This window comes from Jaculus jaculus, chromosome 3 (genome assembly GCF_020740685.1).
Source record: "Jaculus jaculus isolate mJacJac1 chromosome 3, mJacJac1.mat.Y.cur, whole genome shotgun sequence".
In the NCBI taxonomy this organism is placed as follows: Eukaryota; Metazoa; Chordata; class Mammalia; order Rodentia; family Dipodidae; genus Jaculus; species Jaculus jaculus.
In genome coordinates, this window is record NC_059104.1 from 160,634,341 (window position 1) to 160,657,034 (window position 22,694).

Consider the following 22,694-nt stretch of genomic DNA (forward strand, 5'->3'; position numbering starts at 1 on the left):
GTCAGTTATGGGGGGAAACCAACTGCTCTCTAGTTGGACTAGAGGCTTGCTCTATGGGAGGGAATACATGCCTGGTGCTAAAAACCTAGTCAAATGCCTATGGTCATGAGCCCTGGGGGAATAACACCTGCTGTTTTCTGGATAAATACATATATTATGCTCACCAAACTGCCCAACAACCACTTTTATTAACATTCATACCCATATATTAATGCTACTATCACTTTTGGTTAAAGAATGCTCACTTTCCGATAGTGGTGACCTCTGGGATGCCTCTAAAGGTACCATAGTGCTGAGAAGAAGTGACAGAGGAGTGTTCAACACTGAAGCATCTCTATCACACCTTCTAAGGCTCAGGGTCCATTGCAGAAGAGGTGGTAGAAAGTATGTAAGAGCCAAACATGCTCTTCCACACACAAAATGGTCTGGATATCCATGACCTCACAGTGCCTAGCACTACCTACATAAGAACTTCATAATAGGAGGAAAAGATGATGACATAAAAGAAAGACTTGAGAGGGGGAGGGAATATGATGGAAGGTGGATTGGTGAGGGGGCAAGTGGAGGGTAGAGAGGGAATTATCATGGTTTATTATCTGTAATTATGCAAGCTGTCAATGAAAATGTAAAAATAAATAAAATAAAAAGATATACAATTTTTACTATAACTCAAGATGCACATGTGAATATATTAATGTAATATTAAAAATAAACTTTAAAAAAATAAACTTTTAGGAAATAGTAATGCCTTTATTTGGGGTGATGATCCCTAATGTTTCCTGATTTGTTAATTTCTATTCTTTTTTGTTTTTGCTCTTTGATCTTTACACCTGAATTGATTCTTGTGACACATTAATAGCTTGGTACTGGTCATGAAGAAATGCCATATGTGTGTGTGTGTGTGTGTATATATATATATATATATACATAGGGGCTATAATAGGGAAGGATTCATGGGACAAGAGATATTCTACTTCCTTTACCATTGCATTTTTCTTTCTCTCTCTCTTTCTTTCTTTCTTTTTCTTTTTTCTTTTGAGGTAGGGTTTCACTCTAGCCCAGACTGATCTGGAATTCACTATGTAGTCTCAGGGTGGCCTTGAGCTCATGACAATCTGCCTACCTCTGCTTGTGAGTGCTGGGATTAAAGGTGTGCACCACCATGCCCAGCTTCCTTAGCATTGTTAAAATTTGGAAGGAGCAAAGAGAACAGGGAAGAGGTAGGGCAAGGTAGATAAAAACATAAGGGGCCTTACTTCTCTCTCTTTTTACCCAGTTTCAGGTTATAACTTTGAGGTGTGTGTTTGTGTGTGTGTGTGTGTGTGATATTGTTTATGCCCTGAGGTAGAGATATGAAGGGACTGAGAATATTGGATCTAGTGGCCTGGGTCCAGGGCTCGGGGTCAAGAATACTGAAACCTCTAGATGTCATGCACGTGGGGGTAGCACCGAGTTTAACCAAAGCCAGGAGTTGCATAGAGCAGCAGTGGTTGGGAAGTGGTCTAGGAATGTAGGACAGCCCTGTTGGTGGCCTGTGAAGTTACAGAGTTCCTGCTTGGCTTGGTGATGGGGTTCAGACTAAGCAGGCTAGGGAAATAGCATAGCTGAGATTTCTAGAACAGAGAATAGGAATTTCAGCAACGGTACATATGGTACAGTATTCCCCGAAGACCTAATGGGATCCACAACTCTTCAGTGTACCAGTCTGAAGCCAGACAGGAGCTTGTCACACAAGAACTTCCTGAAGGAATGTGAAGGCTTTCCTTCCATAGTGGATCTCCTGCAAGGCCCCCCATCTTTGCCTTAAGTTCATGGCAGCCCCTTCTTGCTGACTCAAATGCCCTTTGCTGGATGGAACAGAGAAAGAGAAAGGTCACATGCCTGAGCATTTACCTAAAACATACCACAGTTCTAAAAAGAGACAGTTAGACCAGAAAAGAGATGTCACTATATGAAAATTTTAAGTTCTCTTCATTTTGAGGAAGATTGGAGCAGTTAAATGCAACATGAAATGGTGATTTCTTAAATATTCCCACTCTAACCTTCACAGCAACATTAATTTCTGGGTGGTTTATCTTAGTGCCTTAGATAACAAAGTTAACTGTTTATTTTTATTTAATGCCTGAGATATGATATCCCATGAATTAGAACTGTGCTAATTATGACCCCATATGCCAAGCAAGGACACAGATACAAACATTAAGTACTTGTAAGATGGCTAAGTTGTCCAGAGGCAGTGCTGAACCTCCAGCTACCTTCAATGTTCCTCACGCTCTGCCCTGAGGATCCTGCAGCTACCTCACCTGGCCTGGCAACTGCTGATTCTTCAGTTACATTGGGCAGATGTGTAATGCATAGGGTGGAAAGACACAGCTGATGGTAAGATGATAAATGCTCAGAACCAGACTCCAAGAGACTTCATCCTGTTAAAAATCATGTCTTCAGTGCCTCATTGTTTATAATGCTTGAAATATTTCTTTCTTTCTTTCTTTTTTTGATTTTTCAAGGTAGGGTCTCTCTCTAGCCCAGGCTGACCTGGAATTTACTATGTAGTCTCAGGGTGGTCTTGAACTCATGGCGATCCTCCTACCTCTGCCTCCCAAGTGCTGGGATTAATGGTGTGCGCCACCATGCCTGGCTTGACATATTTCTTAATTAACCTCCACGAAAGTCTGGAAACAGATGTTCATATTAGTCACCATCTACAGGTCAAGGCACCAGGTCATAGGATAGTTAGCTAAGTTTGCCAAAGACAAATGGAATGGGGATTCTTCTGATTTATGTCAAGGATAGAAGGACACAGGCAATCTCTGCATCCCTGTCTTCACCCTTGCCAGTGGAGTATGGACCCTCAGTTTTCTTTCAGGTCCATTTTATCCCGCTACTAGTAGTTATCTTTGTCTGGCTCTGTTATTCAGGATAGCTGGAGTCTTCTATTTCTTTTTAAATACTTTTATTTGTTTATGAGAAAGAGAGAGAGTGGCAGATAATAGAGATAGAGAGAAAGAGAGAATGGGTGCACCAGGGCCTCTAGCCACTGCAAACCAACTCCAGACACATGAACCACCTTGTGCATCTGGCTTTAGGTGGGTACTAGGGAATCAAATTGGGGTCCTTAGGCTTTGCTGGCAAGTACCTTAACCACTGAGCAATCTCATTGTCTTTTAAAAATATTTTATATTTTATTTTTATTTATTTATTTGAGAGACAGAAAGACACAGGGGAAGAGAGAGCAAGAGCGAGAGTGAGAGAGAGAGAGAGAGAGAGAGAGAGAGAGAGAGAGAGAGAGAGAGAGAGAATGGCCTTTAGCCACTGCAAACAAACTTCAGACACATGTGCCACCTTGTTTATTTGGCTTATGTGGGTCCTGGGAATCAAACTGAGGTCCTTTGGCTTTGCAGGCCAGTGCCTTAACTGCTAAGCCATCTCTCCAGTCCTCATCTTTTAAAAATATTTTATTTTTATTTATTTTTTAGAGATATAGAATGAGAAAATGGGTGCACCAAGGTCTCTTCCAACTGCAAACAAATTCTAGACACAGGCATCACCATGAGCACCTGGCTTATGTGGGTTCTGGGAAATGGGTCCTTATACTTTGCAGGCAAGAACCTTAACCACTAAGCTACCTCTCTAGCCCATGAGCCTGGTGATTTGACAGGTTGTAATGACAATGATTTCCCTGCTTCCATTGTATCTGGGGACCCTTTCTAGCTACCCAGGGCTTCTAGAAGCTTGGGTATGGGCAGATGCAGTAACAGGCTCTTGCCTCTACAATCTTTGAAAGAAGGTCTCGCATGAGCTCAGAGTTTTCTTGCCATGTGGTTTGGCATCTTTTCTTCTCTGGTTTTGAGGAGTCAAGAGGGAGTTGAGGGATCAGGGAAAGTGTCCCTCCCCTCATTTTGGAAGCTGAATCAACTGGATTCCACATAAATAAAAAACAAAAGCTCTAAATGAATTGTAAAGAGAAGAACTCATGTGTCTCTTATCAGTGCCCTGCCTGCTTACTTGAGCTGGTAGATAATCACCATGGTTAACCAGGATGCTGGCAGCCAGTCGTCATTCATTCCTCTCTGTTCTTGCTTACTGCTGTTTTGGCATACACCCCCCTAAAAACATCAAACTCCCAGTGCTCCCAGTGTGTGCCTCCTGTTCAGGAACCACAGCTTCCTCTCCCTCTTCCCTGTGCTCTCCCTGCCCATCTACCTCCCTCCACCCCTACCAACTGTAGGAGAGAAGGAGGAAGCTGGGCATAGACCTCAAATTCTCACTTCAACCAGAGGAGCTCTGCTTCCACCAGCTTTATGAAACCATCTGTGGGGTACCATGTATGCTGACTGGTGCTCTGTGAAGCATGCTACCAGATGTTCACATCTCACAGCTACAGGAGCAGGTAGAGGTGGGAGGAAGCGTGAGGTGGGAGGGCCGGGCTCCTTCTCTTCACTCATTGCACAGGCAAGCATAGGTAACTGTTGGTGCTTGTTGTCTGATTTTGCCTAGACTGATGCCAGCAGGAGGACGAAATGGCCCTGGCACATCCTGATTGTACAGGAGTTGGAACATGACTGGTTGTGTATTCTTCACCAGGCCCTCTTAACTTTCTGTGCTGAGAAGCGAGTGGTCAGTGTTGAAGTCAGGTTTACATTGCTGGCAGAAATCATTCGACGAAGAGTAGCTTGTGGGGAAAAAGGTTTATTTTGGCTCGTAGACTAGAGGGGAAGCTCCGTGATGATAGGGGACACAACTACATTAGAAGAGGGTGGACATCACTTCCTGACCAACATCAGGTGGACAATAGAAGCAGGAGAGTGTGCCAAACACTGGCATGGGAAAACTGGCTATAACACTCATAAACCTGCCCCTAACAATACACTACAGGAGGCTTAAATTTCCAATTGCCATCAACTGGGGAGACTAGCATTCAGAATACCTAGGTTTATGGGGGACACCTGGAACCACCACCTTCTGCCCCTGGCCTCCATAAACTGCTATCCATACATGATATAAAATACAATGCATTCAGTTCAACTTTAAAAGTCCCTGTAGTTTTTATTAATCCTAGTGATGTTCAAACATCCCCATAATCAAAGGTCTTTTAACTGAGCCATAATACCAAAAAATCTCCCCCAACCCATAATGGTACAGAATAAACACTCACACTGCAAAAGATGGCATTGGGCACAGCAAAGAAATACTCAGCCAACACAAGATTTAAATAGGGAAAATATCAAACTGTATCTCCAAGTCCAACAACTCTAGTCAGTGACAAATCTCCAAGTCCACTAATTCTAACCAGCAGCAAGTCTCTGGAGTTCCAGTTATTCTTCTCCAGCTAGGTTACTCACAGTTCTAGAAAACTTCATCCAGGGCTTGCAGCTCTCATGGTCCCAGCATCTCCACTGGTTCTCCACTGCAACCCATGGTGCATCCTCATAGCTCCACTGGGTCTCAATGAAGGCATCCAGCAAACCTGCTTCACACTGCCCTTGGCCTTTTCCAAAACACAAGACTGCCTTGAAAACTCAGTGACCCTCTCTTTCCTGCATTTCTTATTATCTGTAATACCAGGTGTGGTGCCTATTTGTTAATCCAAGGGGACTAAAGCAGACTTTGAAGAATAGGATACTCCTTGAGCACTCAGGCCCCTTCAAAAGAGTCTACATTCTTCCAGTTGCCCCAGTGCAGGTCAGGTGGCCCAATATCAAAGGTTGTAATCTCGTATAATTGCAGGTGAACATATAGAAGTTTCAGTCTAAAGATTTCCTTTATGTGCCACATTCCTTTGCTCATACCAGTCCATATCTATGCAATGTAACTCTGCACAACTTCTCTGGACAGGGCCATAATAGCAAGCCTCTCACACAATCTGCTTCTAGCTTAGTACAAACAAAGCTTTTTCTCACCCTCCTAAGCCAAACTTCACAGTCCATAGTTCTTACTGCATTCAGGTCTTTCATTCTGACCAGTATAGTCCATGAAGCTATACTTGCAACACTGCAAGGTTTCTCTTAGGCCAAGGTTTCAAATTCTTCTACATTCCTCTTGAAAGTCAGCTTCAAAGAGCCAAAGCCACACAGTCAGGTGTCTAGCAGCAATCCCACTCCTCGGTACCACTTTACTGTTGCAGTCCTGTTCGCATTGCTGACAGAAATCACCCAACCAAGAGCAGCTTGTGGGAAAAAAAGGTTTATTTTGGCTTACACACTTGAGGGGAAGCTCCATGATGACAGGGAAAATGACGACATGAGCAAAGGGTGGACATCACCCCCTTGCCAACATCAGGTGGACAGCAGGAACAGGAAAGTATGCCAAACACTGGCATGGGGAAATTTGCTGTAACACCCATAAGCCCACCTCCAACAGTTGGTCGCCTTGAGTCCCTAGGGAAGATGTGAAGTTCCACCAGTGAACCACCATCATGCATTTGTATTTTTTAAACTAACTGGGCCCACTTAGTCATATCCATGTTAGGTGTCTATAAATGCAGCAGCATTATGGTCCCTTCTTTCAAATAATTTTATGCATCAACATGGTTCCAATGCAGTTTGCTCAATATGTGGCTTACATAAATCCATAGGAAGGGAAGTAATTACTGGATTGTAAATTTCATGAAGACAAGGATCCTGTCTATCTCTTTCACTGCTACTTGCCTAGAACTTAGCACAGTGCCTGGGACACATTGGGCACTTAATATATGTTTGTTTAACTGAAATTGCTTTATTTACTCTAAATATATCCAATGCTTTGACATATTTGTTTAACCATTCATTCATTTATTTATTTGATTCAGTGATTTATTTACCCCTTAAATAGTGTTATCTATCACTGTTTAATTTGAATATAGAATTAAATAGTAATGGGAAGATTTTGACTATATACAAGTAAAAATGACCTTGGAACAGTCCTTGAGAGGCAACTGGCAAGCAATGACAACAAAGGGCTGGATAGATGGCTTAGTGGTTAAGGGATTTGCCTACAAAGCCAAAGGATCCAGGTTTGGTTCCCCAGGACTTGACATAAGCCAGATGCACAAGGCAGTGCATGCATGTGGAGTTTGTTTGCAATGGCTGGAGACCCTGGCACACTCATTCTCTCTCTATCAGCCTCTTCCTCTTTATCTCTCTCCTTCTCTCTCTCAAATAAATAACTAAGTACATTAAAAAATAATAAAAAAAAGAGAACAAGTTCCCGTTCACTGGACTAGGTTCCTCAGATGATAACTAGGATTCTCTTTTCTATGTAGACAGAAGATAGAAATGTACAGAGCTGCAGCTCGCTCAGATCATCTAAAATTGTGATCCAGGTCTCTGCCTGACTCCAGAGACTATGAGATCATTTTCTTTCTTTCTTTTCTTTTTTTTTTTTAAGTTTATTTATTTATTTATTTATTTGAGAGCGAGAATGGGCATGCCAGGTTCTCCAGCCACTGCAAACAAATTCCAGACGCATGTGCCCCCTGGTGCATTTGGCTAACACGGGTCCTGGAGAATCGAGCCTCGAACCGGGATACTTAGGCTTCACAGGCAAGCGCTTAACCGCTAAACCATCTCTCCAGCCCTGAGATCATTTTCTACCCAGTACTGCCTCTGCTAGAGGGAGCAGGACTTGCAAGTCACACCCTGGAGAAGGGAATGGAGCTGTGGTCAGGGGGAACCTGGGCTAGTGGAGCTATAATGCCTATGGGTCGGATTCCTGGGGTGGGAGGGGAATACTGACAATTTGATTCCATCCAGGCTGGTGTCAGGTGGCCAGAATTTTTGTCTGGAAAGCAGGTGAGGGCAGGATGAGCAACAGTGATCCTTGGCAGTGACACTCAGCCAACAGAAGGTGAGATAAGGCAGGGCAGGATTTGAAGCAGAGTACTGGAGTTAGCAGCAGGTTGGGAGGTGATGGTGAGAGAGATGGGACAGGACCATCCCACTGATCGAGGAAGCTCCTCAGTGAAGGTTGGAAGGGCTGTGGAGCCCAGGCCAGGCAAGCTGGGTTCCAAGACCTTCAGTAACCAGGGAAGTGCTGAATTGCATTGAATGTTGCATCTGAGCATGCCTCTAATGCTGTCACTCTGCTGATACATTTGGGTGTTTGTTTTGGGAGACAGACCAGTGTGGACTTGTTCTATGGCTGAAGATGATCTTGAATACAGCTCCTGCCTCCACCACCTGCTGGGATGACAGGCATGTGCCACTATGTCCCCAGCCCCCTGACTGATAATGGGAACACCGCTGAAGCTGGTTTCAGTATTTTAGATGAGGGACTCTAAGGAATCCTAAACTCTTTTCCTCCTACTTCATAGCTTTAAACTTTTCATTCGGTTGCCTCATTTCAGTGGATTTCAACTTTCCCTATCATTAAAATTAATTTTAAGTTTTTTTTTAAATTTTTGTTCATTTTTATTTATTTATTTATTTTTTATTTGAGAGTGACAGAGAGAAAGAGGCAGAGAGAGAGAGAGAGAGAGAGAGAGAGAGAGAGAGAGAGAGAGAGAGAGAGAGAGGGGGAGGGAGAGAATGGGCACACCAGGGCCTCCAGCCACTGCAAACGAACTCCAGATGTGTGCGCCCCCTTGTGTATCTGGCTAATGTGGGTCCTGGAGAATCGAGCCTCGAGCTGGGGTCCTTAGGCTTCACAGGCAAGTGCTTAACCGCTAAGCCATCTCTCCAGCCCTAATTTTAAGTTTTTAATTGAGTCACAGTAATTGTACATTTGTTGCTCATTTCATCTTAAACATTGGAGCTTTACACATGTCTTGCTTGGCAGTTGTGAGGTTTGTAGGACAGTCTGGGAAGTGCCATGTGGATGTGGAGGCTCTAGCCACTGAAGTCTTGTTCTTATAGCTGTGTTGGCCACAGAACCAAGGCTTGAACTGTGTCAGCAGAATAGCCTGGGAAGCCATGTTATTAGATGGCAGTGAATATCCTACTAAAAATGGGCTGATGCTTTCTATGCAGGACATAGGGGGCCCAACTGACAATAACAAGGAATGCTTAGAAAACAGCTACTTGTGTGTGTGTGTGGGGGGGCGGTGGGCACACTTTCTGTCTTGTTGCTAAGGTCCTGATTGTCTCCAGGCCATGTTTGCATCTCTATGTCAAGCCATTCTGTGGACTCCTGATGATATAAGCCAGCAGATAATTAGATTAGTGCCATCACTTTCACTGTCCCCCTTTTTATTCTGCTGAGAACATTTGCATGAAAATAGAAGTGGGTGATATTTCTTTCCCATTAATAAGGTTCAACTTCTTCCTGGGATCTAACTTGTGGCGCTATCTACGAATGGAGGCTTTGGAAAAATGTCCCAAGTCAATGTATGAATCAGCCTTCTTTAAAGGAGCCCACAAGTCCCAGATGTTCAGCCAAGCCATCCGCTTCCCAAACAACCTTTCAAAAGCATTCCCTTGTGACACAGAAGACCTTTATCTATATTCCATAGTGAAGTTTTATTCTGATGTTAATACACATACACAGTGGCCCTTCATATCATGGGCTTTGCATCTGTGGACTCACCCAACTGTGAATCAACCAAGTCCAGGAAAACCCTGCATCAGTACTGAATATGTACAGACTTTCCCCCAAGATTACATTCAAATATCTTGCTATTTTTATCTGAAGGTCTTGAGTATCCATGGGTTTTGATAGGAGATGGGAAGGGATCCTAGAAATACTACCTTCTACAGGTACCAAGGGACCACCATGTTTGCAATTCAGTGGAAAAAGGATTGCCTTTTTAATACATGGTGTTGGAACAACTGGTCACTCGCATGCAAAGGAGTTAATCTAGATATATACCTTAAACCTTTCACAAAATTTAACTCAGGATGGATCATAGACCTAAATATAGTAGTCAAAGCTGTACAATTTCTTACTGATAATATGGGAGGAAAGCTAAGTGACTTTGGGTACTAGCAGACTCATTTTCCTCCGTGATTTTTTTTGAATTTTTTTGTTCATTTTTATTTATTTATTTATTTGAGAGTGACACAGAGAGAAAGAGGCAGATAGAGGGAGAGAGAGAGAATGGGCGCGCCAGGGCTTCTAGCCACTGCAGACGAACTCCAGACGCGTGCGCCCCCTTGTGCATCTGGCTAACGTGGGTCCTGGGGAATTGAGCCTCGAACCGGGGTCCTTAGGCTTCACAGGCAAGCGCTTAACCGCTAAGCCATCTCTCCAGCCCCTCCTTGATTTTTTAAAATGTACCCTTCCTCACTAGATAATGTCATCTAAAATATGGTTTTCCTTATGGAACCTTTTCATATTTGTGCCTTCTGAACTTTTGTCTTTGGTCTCTTCTTTAAGATTGAAATTTATGGACCCAAACACATCTTCACTTGGATTCAAGAGATATGCACAACATGTAATTTTGCAGATTAGTAGTCTTAATTCCAGGTATAGTCCATCTATCTATCTATCCATCTATCTATCTATCTATCTATCTATCTATCTATCTATCTATCATTATCTATCTCTTTACCTATCTATCATCTATTTGTATATAGTACAACTTTTACTCCCTAGAATGTGAAACATAGCATTATGAAAGTAAGCATTTCAAATTTAATATAACCAAAAAGAATATGTTCTTCAAGTTCATGTTTTTATTATATTTTCTTTTTTAATGCAATTCTTTTTCTTCTTTTTATTTATTTGCGAGAGACAGACAAAGAGAGAGGAAAAGGCAGAGAGACAGAGAGAGAGAGAGAGAGAGAGAGAGAGTGGGTGCACCAGGTTTCAGGTTCACTGAGATGAACTTTCACACTAGGCACAGTTATGGAGGAAGAGATTTATTGAAGCTTACAGATCCAGGGGAAGTTCCATAATGGCAGAAGAAGCTGGCCTGCCTTCACAGGCCCAAGCAGAGAGAGGAGCACAAGCCTAAAGGTCAAAAGCCACAGCGCACTTCAGGAACTCCAGCTAGGCACACTTTGTATATCTTTAGATTGAAACCCACCACCACACCTTAAGATCACCCAGTGACATTGCTTCCAGCCAGGTAGCCAGCAGATGCAAACTACAAACAATAAAGAACTGAATATATTGGGGGCCATCTATTCTATTCAAACCACCACAATTATATTTTCTTTTTTAATGCTATTCCTTTTCTTCTTTTTATTTATTTGAGAGGGACAGACAAAGAGAGAGAAAAAGGCAAAGAGACAGAGAGAGAGAGAGAGAATGGGTGCACCAGAGCCTCCAGCCACTGCAAACAAACTCTAGATGCATGTGCCAACTTGTGCATCTGGCTTATGTGGGAACTGGGGAATCGAGCCTTCAACAGGGGTGCTTAGGCTTCAAAGGCAAGCACTTAACCTCTAAGCCATCTCTTCAATCCTATTATAATATTTTAAAACTGAGAACATTGCACCATCTTTACTACCTGCCCCCAGGGGCTAAAAAATATACATACCAAACTTCCTTGCCAGAAGGTTCTGTGTATGATTTAAGTTCTGATAGAGAAGTTCACTCATTTAGACTTGAAAGATGAAGGCCAATTTATCACATAAAATCTACGGTGTGGGCTCTGGAAGACTTGAATTTGTAACTGACAGATCTTCAGATCTTGTGTTCCCCATGAAGTATAAGAATACCATGATGGCTCATTTGTTATAATGGAGATCATTGAGGTCAGGTGAGAAATGGAGGGTTGTTTTTTTTTTTTTTTTTTTTTTTTAGCTTTTCAAGGTAGGGTCTCACTCTAGCCCAGGCTGACTTGGAATTCACTCTGCAGTCTCAGGGTGGCCTCAAACTCACGGCGATCCTCCTACCTCTGCCTCCCAAGTGCTGGGATTAAAAGAAGTGGAGTTTTACCTCTAGTCCATGATATAGAAGAAATGATTGGCTTCAGAATTCATTATTCATTTTCTTACTGCTTGAATACATACTTGGAAAAGTTGTAGCCAGCAACCAATAGAATACTACATGGTTTCCCACCTCATGAAACGAGGGTCATTATGGGAGAAAAGGCCAACTTGAAGCCATGAAATTTGAGTGAAATGAGCAGCCTCGGGGGATCTTCAGAGACATCATCAAGCCTTAAAAGATAGAGGTGTGGTAATTCCTCTCATATTCCCATCAGCCTTCCCATCAGCCTTCCTGTTTGGTCTGTGTGGAATGGAATTTGGAGAGTGACAATGGGTTAATATGTATTTTATATCATATAATGGTTATGAGTATATTGTAGCTCCTATCTTAGCTGTTCACTCTCCCTTTCCTTCTTCCTCTGCCTCTTTTTCTTGTGTAAAAAAATCAATACAATCTATGCCATATGATATAGTTACTCATTTGGAAATCTCTTTCTATATCCAGAAATAGTCTTACCACTATTCACCAGGCAGGTGAAAACATTGACACTCAGATCTAATAGCACTCTGTTCTAAACCAAATGAAAGATGCTTTTACAAGAGCTGTTCACTATATGGATGATGTCCTGCTTGTTCATGCCTTAATAATAGCATGTATAAATGCATGCAGAGTTAAAAAAGAAATAAAACCAGAGCACAGCTAACCAAGCTCCATGAAGCTGAGGACAAGTGTTCTATTTTATAACGCTAGCCGGAAGAAATAATATTTGATATTATTTGATATGTATCTTTTCAGCTTTTGAGAGCAACACACACCCCATATAACTATTCTGCTTAGACCTGTTTCTGATTAAGACTTTCAATGACGTTCTCAATTTCTGTGGAGTCCAGAGAAAGAGAAAGCTGTGCAGAATTAGGTTGCTACTTGGAATCCTAGAGCCCGGTTGAGCTAATGATCCTTACAGTGAATGTGCTAAGGTAGAATTCTGTAGAGGTTGTAGCAAACTCCTAAAAATAACTCATAGTGTAGGCCTTTAGCATGTTGAAGCAAAGCACTTTGGAAAATTATTCTATTTTGGGGAAACAACTTTTAGATTGCCACCAGTTCCTGGTGAGAACTTACTATCTGTCCATGGGACACAAAAAGAGCCTGTGGCTGGAAATGGCTATCATGACCTAGGTATCTCTGCATTGTGAAGTTATGTGTTTGTAGCAAGTAGAGGGAATAGCTGTTTCAGTTTGCCTGGGACTGAGGTCGTCTCTAAGATCTGGGACTTTCAGGGATTAAAGCTGGAAATACCCCGTGCAAATCTGGATGAGAATTCCACAATTAACAGAATGTGATATGAAGCTTGAGCAGTGCCTGAAGTATCAGTAAGTTTTATGCTTCATGGTGTCTAGGATAAATTTTATGCTTCATGGCATCTATGATCCTATCACCAACCTTCCCTGATCCAACATTGGTGATGGCTTTATGGGGAGTTAATGAAGGAGCCTGTATATTTATTTTTTCTTAAAATACCACATTTTATTCAGATTTTACAAATGAGTGTGGAAAGGGGAAGGCTGGGAGGTGAGGGGAAACAAAGTAGGGAGAGGAGAAGTACACCACATGGATCCCAAAAGCTCATGCGGGCCACGTGTAGCTCAGGAGTCCATGTGGCCAGATACGGATCTGGGGAAAAAAGCATGGAAAGTAAAGAGAAAAGAAAGTTCAAGGAGCTCCTGCCATGTAGGGAGCCTGAGGGGATAAAGAACCCATGCAGAGAGTAAAGGCTGAGGGGGTGGGGCGCTGGGGCATCCCCTCTGGGCCTGAGCTAGGGGCCTAGGCTGAGTCCCTACTGGCTGGGCCTGGGCCTGGGCTGAACCAGCCTAGGCCCAGCAGAGGGAAACACTCACTCACAGCTGGAAGTTCCCAAGTGATTAGAGAGCCAGGGACCCTGTATGCGTCTAACATACAAAATCCAATTTTGTGAAAGTCAGCCTGTCTGTTCTGAGGTTGTATATGGGCTTAATAACATGAACCTCCTCCCTGAGCTGAACTGCATGGACGCATGTCCACGTTACCAGTAGCAAAGTCAAATATACATTCTGATTTGACATTATATCCTGAGAATGCCTGTCAGGCATCTGCTAACAGATTGATTTCATTGTCCTGTCTACCACGGAAGGGATGAATAGTCTCACTAGAGTAATCACCCATTTTGGATATGGATTAGTTTTTTTTTTCTTCCCAAATGCTTCTGATAACTAAGTTGTGGATTTATAGAACGCCCTGTTTTCCAACATAATATCTCATGTTTCATTATTTTTGCCCACATCATCTACAGCAAAAGGAGTGAGAAGATGGGGGTGGAATGGGGCAGTGTCTCAGCGGTTAAAAACACTTGCTGTACAAGCTTTGACGGCTGGAGTTCAGATCCCCAGAAGCAGTGTAAAGCTCAATGACAGAAGCATAGACTACTTGTAATCCCAGTGTAAGTGAGCCTACTGCACCTGTGGCAGTGGGCAGCAGAGTCAGGAGAATCCTGAAGCTCACCCGCCTTATAGTCTGCCATTCACAGAGGCAAACACGAGAGACCCTGTCTCCAACAAGGTGGAAGGTGAGGAGTGATACCTGGAAGTTGTCTTCTACCCTCTACATGCATCTATGACATGTATACTACACCCCCCCCCACACACACAAAGAAGTGGGTATATGGGGATATTTGTTGTTCTTTATTATTATTATGCAATTCTGTATCCCATTATCCTGAAATACCTGGAATAATAGGTTAGGAGATGGCCCAGTTACAGCATCAGTATCAGTAAACTTTTTGAAAGTATGTTATTCTACAATTTACATGTGTTATTTCAGTGACCAGCATATGATGCTTATCTTGTAGCTGGCATACACAAAGGCTACAAATTAAGGAGTCAAAGTGGGAACATCTCACATCTCCTGTCATCATCCACTTGCAGCTTTGAATGACTTTGTTACTTAGGGCAAAGTAGTACGCAGAGGTCCATATTCATGTCCATGTGTGGGCGTCCCACATGTCCCCTATATCCACAAGGGGTGATGTGTTCACAGGGGATGTCTACATGTGCTAGGTGCACTGCAGGGGCAGAATACCTAGCACAGAGGATTCATTGCTTTTATCAAATGAAAGAGAGTTTGTCTTCTAAGGCTGCTTACAACAAATACCACCCTGAGAAATGACCCAGGTAAAGAGGAATAAGGGTGCTGCCATTTAGGCATTTAGGGCTAGAGTGAGACAGAGACAACAGGAGAATCAAATTTCAGGAGATGTTTACTCTCAGGGTCCTGCAAATGCAGGAGTAACATTTTTTTTTTTTCCCCTTTTTTGAGGTAGGGTCTCACGCTAGCTCAGGCTGACCTGGAAATCACTCTGTAGTCTCAGGGTGGCCTCAAACTCATGGTGATCCTTCTACCTCTGCCTCCTGAGTGCTGGGATTAAAGGCGTGCGCCACCACGCCCGGCACTCTGTTACCATTCTTAACAGTATTTGGTCTTAACACCCAGCCAAATACCCTTAGGGAGGCCTTGGTCCTCTTGCTCTTTCTTACCACAATCAGTATGAGAACATCCACCTTTCCTGCATAGAACTTCTGTGCAATGTAAGCTGCATCATGTATTTATTTTAACCCATACAGGAGTTCTGTAAGGAAGGTTTTATTTTTCATACTTTGAAGTTGAGGGGTCAAAGTCTCATAGATATGATATTTCTTTTGAGCACATTTTTGCTAATTTTGACTGAGGTTAGGAACTCTGAGGAGGACTATTGTTGCTTTTTCTTGAATCTTGTCTCTGTTAGCATAAAGAAATTCCAGTGCTCATGGAGGCCAACAACCCAGAAATGCTGTCAGCACTATGAATGTCATGGAGAGCCAGGGAGAAGGGGACTGAGCTACTGAAATCTAGGTGTGCACTGCTCAGTTTCTGTGAAGAGCTGTTTTCACATATGCTCCCTTTGAGAACCAACACTGGATACCTGGGCCTGAGATTTAGATTACCCAGGTCATTTTCTGCCCTTGAGAGTTTATCCACTGGACCTCTGCCAGAGGGCATTGAGTTCTGACTTATGCTTTAGTTGGATATCTCTGACTTGGCTACCTCAATATGGAAGTGAGGATTTGAGCCTGGAATTGTGCTGAGCTAACTTTCCAGCACACATGTTCCCGTGCTTTCCTGAAGAGTCATGACGTCTGACTAGCTATTGTGTAGCACAGAAAATACAGGCTCTGAATCTTGGCAACAAAGGATGGGGATTGAGATTCCCAGACAAGAGAAGAGACGAGTTCAACCCAGTGCATGTCCACTTGCTGACTCATGCTGTGATTTGATTTGTTGTCTATTATTTCACACTGAAACATGAAGGTGACCCTATCTAAGCAGTGGCATATAGTTATGAGGAAGACAGAAGTAGACACCATTTTCTTTTCTCCTACAACTTCTTTACGTTTCACAGGATCATGGAATAAAGAGGCCCTTCCCAGGGTATACCACTTTGTTACTTTCAGCTCAGTCGGCGTGTCCACGTTGGAATACACAGAGATACAGCATTTATCAGAAGGCCAAATATAGAAGACATAGAAGATTCTTAGGACACTACCTTTATGGATAGCATCTTTCCCAAGTCTTGTGCTCCTAGAATACTCTTCCGTGACTTCACCAGGTCTCATCCTTGTACAGGTGTGCCACCCGGAGGAACAGGGAATAGGTACAGCTTATCTGCACAGATTTAGCACTTTGGCTGGGTAGGAAGCAGCAGACTAGCTCTGTTTTACCTCCCCTCCTAGCCACCACAGGTTCTGGGCCCCCAGGATTTGACATGTTCCTGAAAAGAAAGCAAATGACCAGAGATAGAGTCAGGGGAGGACTGAAGGCATGTTTTGTGTAGACAAAGGGAGCTTGATTGCATATATACAAAGTTAGTTATTCCACTGTCCCAGTCTAGGGAACATGATCCAAAAATAGATAAATGACAGGTTTTTCTTTTCTTTTTTTTAAAATTTATTTATTTGAGAGTGACAGACACAGAGAGAAAGACAGATAGAGGGAGAGAGAGAGAATGGGCGTGCCAGGGCTTCCACTCACTGCAAATGAACTCCAGATGCGTGCACCCCCTTGTGCATCTGGCTAACGTGGGACCTGGGGAACCGAGCCTCGAACCGGGGTCCTTAGGCTTCACAGGCAAGCGCTTAACCGCTAAGCCATCTCTCCAGCCCCAGGTTTTTATTTTCTAACCTGGACATTTGCAAAGAACAAAAAGGGGGTTAGACATGTTGGAAGTGGGAGAGACAGGCCTGGACTATGATGAACAAAGATTGTTAGGAAGCAATATTTAAAGAGACAAAGGATTGTTCAAGTGCATAGATGTCAAGACAGAGAAAGATAGATATGTGTGTGAATCAGAGAGAGAGAGAGGGAGAGAGAAGAGCGAAGAGAGAAGAACTTTAGATTATTTTGTGTCTAAGGGTGACCATAGACACATCACTTAATATGACAAGTTCTTGGTTGAAATAGGAAATTAGGAAGCAATTGAAAAATTATTCAGGATCATTTGATAGCTTCTTCAGGCTACAGTCTATCCTTGCTATAAGGAGAGAGGGGTCACCCAGGACCCCTAAGGGCTTTGGAGAAGAAAGCTGGACAGTGGTGCTAAGAAAGAAGTCAAGGCAGTTCAATGGGAAAGACGACTGAATATGACTAATATTTCCTATGAGTAAGAGATGTGAAAATGGGGGCATAGCCTGTCTACCTACTTGTGCCAATCTTATTCATTACTTCTTTTAGATTTTAAAAACTAGAGATTCATTGCTTTCACCCAGAGTGTCTTCACTTTCTCCTACTCCATCACACGCACTTACACTCGGTTTGTGTGTGAATGTGTGTGTATGCACCTCGCCACACACCTGTGGGACTAGGCCAGCATATGACACTGAGAATACTTATCATAGTTTCTGGTCCTTAGTACACTGAAAAAGTTGAATTCTTTACTTTCCCCAGGTTCTCAAAGCATCTATTGTATGTTTATCCCTCTTTTATTTCTAGGGTTTTCCTCTTTTTTTCATTTCATGTTTTATTTTATATTTTATTTATTTATTTATTTGAGAGAGAGAGAGAGGGAGAGAAAAAGAAGCCGACAGAAAGAATGGGTACACCAGGGCCTCCAGCCACTGCAGAGAATTCCAGATGCATGTGCCCCCTTGCGCATCTGGCTTATGTGGGTCCTTGGGAATCTAACCGGGGTTCTTAAGGCTTTTCAGGCGAACACATTAACCACTAAGCCATCTCTCCATCCATATTCCATGTTTTATATCAGAGAACCAGAGACTTATAAAATATGGAAGAGAAATAATAACCCTTTCCTGCAACTAGTGTGGGCATCTGGAGGCAAGGTAGAGTGAGAAGTTGGAGAGACTTGCTGCTTCACTGGTCACATTGGCAGGGTGACCCAAGATCTACGTGCTGGTGAGGGGAAAAGGCTGTGATGAGGATGCAGATAAAAATCAGCTATGAGCCTGGCATGGTCGTGCATGCCTTTAATTCCAGCACTTGGGAGGCAGAGGTAGGAGGATTGATGTGAGTTCAAAGCCACCCTAAGACTGCATAGTGAATTCCAGGTTAGCCTGAGCTAGAGTGAGACCCTACCTGGATAAAAACAAAGAGCCGTGTGACAGAGAAATGTGCTTCCTATGTGTGTGAATGGATCTTGAGCAAGTGGAGGCGTGTAGCAGGACTGTGGGGATCCTGGAGGGCCGTGGTGGCAGCTGCAAAGATGGAGCTTTTGCTTTGTCATAACAAGTACCTTGTAACCTTTCTGAAATGACTCACAGCAAAAGTGGTGTTACTTTGGGGACACACTTAGCAATTGGGAGGAGACTGGTGGGCATATATGTAGGCTTCATAAAAATATTACATTTAAGATAGCCCATAATTATGACAATGGAAATGAAGTAGAAATTTTTAGGGAATATACTAAATATTGAATTTAGAAGCCATAACATTAACATTCTAAATTTTATAATACTTGAAATTGCTTCAGAAAGTATAACTTAATTTTGCATTTTATACTGGAAATTAGTACAGATAATTATGAATTATAAATATCAATGGTGATAGTCACTGTTTGTAAGGTATTTTAATTACACAAATCAATCATATAGATTTTACAATTATTTCCACTGCCTTTCTTTTATTTTAAATTATATGTAAGACATATAATCAATTCCCCCCTCTTTCTCTCTCAAGGTCTTGTTATTATACTCCAGTTGACCTTGAACTCAGGAGTTACAGGCTTGTGCCACTGTGCCTGGCTATTCTTCCTTTTCTTCACAAATGTGAGCTTGACAGTAATGTGATAATGATCGTTGACAAGGGAGCAAAGGCAATAAAATGAATTGACAGTTTGGCAACAACAATTTATCACCAGAGAAAAAGAAATGCATCTGGATCTGGTTCAGTGGACAGAGCCAACTTTCCTTTTATAGCAGGGACACACGAAGCTGACTGAGACTCTTAGCAAAGAGTACTGGCCCATTAGCACTGAGCTTTTCAAGTAGATATGTCTTGACCAACATCTCTCTGTAAGACTCACTGAAAGATTGAAATATTGGCTACAATTTCCCCAGTACTTCCTCATCTTTTCTCTCACATCACACATACTTAAAAAATTCTATGAAAAATTATTAAACTTTTGGCTCTGTAGATTGCAAAGCAGTAAAGGTGTTTTTACAACATTAATTCTTCCAATCCATGTCAGGGTATTTCATCATATATTTATACCTTGATTACATTTATTCCTAAGTACTTTATTTTTTGATGCTTATTGTAAATGGGCTTGTTTTCCTAATTTCTTTTTTTCGGTGGTGGTGGGGGGGTAGTTTATTGTTAGTGTATAGAAATGCTGCTGAGTTTTGTTATATTGCTTTTTTTTTTTTTTTTTTTTTTTTTTTTTTTTTTTTTTTTTTTTGAGGTAGAGTCTCTCTTAAACCCAGGCTGACCTGGAATTCACTATGTAGTCTCAGGCTGGTGTCCAACTCACAGTGATCCTCCTACCTCTGCCTCCCAAGTGCTGGGTTAAAGGCATACTCCACCATGTTTGTATATTGCTTTTTTTTTTTTTTGGTTTTTCAAGGTAGGGTCTCACTCTGGCCCAGGCTGACCTAGAATTAACTATGTAGTCTCAGGGTAGCCTTGAACTCACGGTGATCCTCCTACCTCTGCCTCCCAAGTGCTGGGATTAAAGGCATGTGCCACCACGCCCGGCCCAATATATTGCTTTTATGTATTGAAATTTTACTGGATTTATTGATTACTTTTAATGGGTGGAGTCTTTAGGGTTTTCTATGTACAACGAACAATGTTATCTAAAACACAAACGTATATTTTGTCTCCTTTAATTTGTATACCTTTTATTTTTTCCATTAAGTTCTCTGGCTAGGACCCTCAGGACTATTGTGGATAGAAGATGCAAGAATGGGATTTTTGTTTTGATCCTGATATTAGAGGAAAAGTTTTAACTTTCAGTACTTAGAATTATATGGACATCCATTTTCTTTTTCTTTTTCTTTTTTAATTTTTATTAACATTTTCCATGATTATAAAATATATCCTATGGTAATTCCCTCCCTCCCCACCCCCACACTTTCCCATTTGAAATTCCATTCTCCATCATATTACCTCCCCATTACAATCATTATAATTACATATATACAATATCAACCTATTAAGTATCCTCCTCCCTTCGCTTCATGTCTCCTTTTTAACTTACTGGCCTCTGCTACTAAGTGGACATCCATTTTCAAGTCAGTTAGGTCAATACCAAAGAAAATGGTTGATGGAACACATGATGAGTATTTAGTTGTTTTAAAAAATATTTTATTTGGGGCTGGAGAGATGGCTTAGTGGTTAAGCGCTTGCCTGTGAAGCCTAAGGACCCTGGTTCGAGGCCTGGTTCCCCAGGTCCCACGTTAGCCAGATGCACAAGGGGGTGCACATGTCTGGAGTTCGTTTGCAGTGGCTGGAAGCCCTGGCACGCCCATTCTCGCTGTCTCCCTCTATTTGTCTTTCTCTCTGTCTGTCGCTCTCAAATAAATGAATAAAAAATTTAAAAAATATATGTATATATTTTATTTATTTGCAAGAAGAGAGAGAGTGAAAAGAGACAGACTTCAGGGCTTCCAGCCACTGCAAACAAACTCCAGATGCATGTGCCATCTTGTGCAACTAGCTTTACATGGGCACTGAGGAACTGAACCCAGGTCATTGGGCTTTGCAGACAAGTACCTTAACTACAGAGCCATCTCTCCAGCCTGAGTAGTTTTTTTTTAGAACAGGCCAAATTGCTTTCCAGACTCTCTATGCCCTCTTCCGTTTCCACCAGTAATGAGTGGGAATTTTTGGTGCTCTATTATCACTTAGTGGTGTCAATGTTTCATATTTTTATCATTTTAATAGGTTTATAGTGCTATCTCATTTTTAAAATTTTAATTTTAACTTATAACTTAAATGTTGAACACTTTTTCCACATGCAGTTCTTTTTGGGGGGTCTTGGTCTACAGTCCAGGCTGGTCCTGAATTTACTATGAATTGCAAGCTGCCCTCAAAATTTCATTTGTACCCAGGCATGGTGGAGCGCACCTTTAATCCCAGCACTTGGGAGGCAGAGGTGGGAGGATCACCCTGAGTTTGAGGCCAACCTGTGACTACATAGTGAATTCCAGGTCAGCCTGGACCAGACAGAGACCCTGCCTTGAAACCCTCCCCCCACAAAAAAAATCATTTGTAGCAATAAGACTATTCCATTTCCCTTTCTGTTCTTGAGTGAGCTTCAATGATTTGTATTTTTTGAGAAAATTTTCCATTTTACACAAGTTGTTGAATGTATGTTTATAAAATAGTTTGCCGTATTACCTTATTTTCCTTGAAATAAGTGTGGGGCATGTGGGGCATAGGGTACTGTTGGTGTATAGAATCCTTTGTGCATAACCCTTTCTCCATCTTTATGTTGTACTTGTTTCTTTTATCTTATTTGTTTCCTTTCTCTTTTTTAATTTGTCAGTATTTCAAGAGGTTTGCATTTACAAGTCTTAAATATTTTTAAAAAGAAAACAAAACAAAACCAAAACCCAAGTTTTGCCTTCAGTGACTTTCTTTTTTTCCCCTCAATTTTTATTAACATTTTCCATGATTATAAAAAATATCCCATGGTAATACCCTCCCTCCTCTACTTTCCCCTTTGAAATTCCATTTTCCACCATATCCCCTCCCCACCAGACTCTCTTTTATTTTGATGTCATGATCTTTTCCTCCTCTTATGATGGTCTTGTGTAGGTAGTGTCAGGCACTATGAGGTCATGGAGATCCAGGCCATTTTATGTCTGGAGGGAGCACGTTGTAAGGAGTCCTACCCTTCCTTTGGCTCTGACATTCTTTCTGCCACCTCTTCCGCATTAGACCCTGAGCCTTGGAAGGTGTGATCGAGATGTTACTCAGAAGAATAAAATATTTTTTTAATTTTTAATTTTTTTCTCAATTTTTATTAATATTTTCCAGGATTATAAAAAAGATCCCATGGTAGTACCCTCCCTCCCCCTCCCCTTCTCCCCTTCCGCTTTCCTCTGTGTCAGTGACTTTCTGTTTTGATTGGATTTTACTTTTTTTTTTTTTTTCCCTCTTGTTCTAGTTCAGGCTGACCTGGAATTCACTATGTAGTCTCAGGTGGCCTGGAACTCACAGTGATCCTCCTACCTCTGCCTCCCAAGTGCTGGGATTAAAGGCGTGTGCCACCACACCCGGCTGAATTTTACTTTTATCTGAATTGTTTTACCCATCTTTTATTTTAGACTTTTCATTGTTGCTCTATTGTCAGTAGCAAGGAAATGGAATTAACT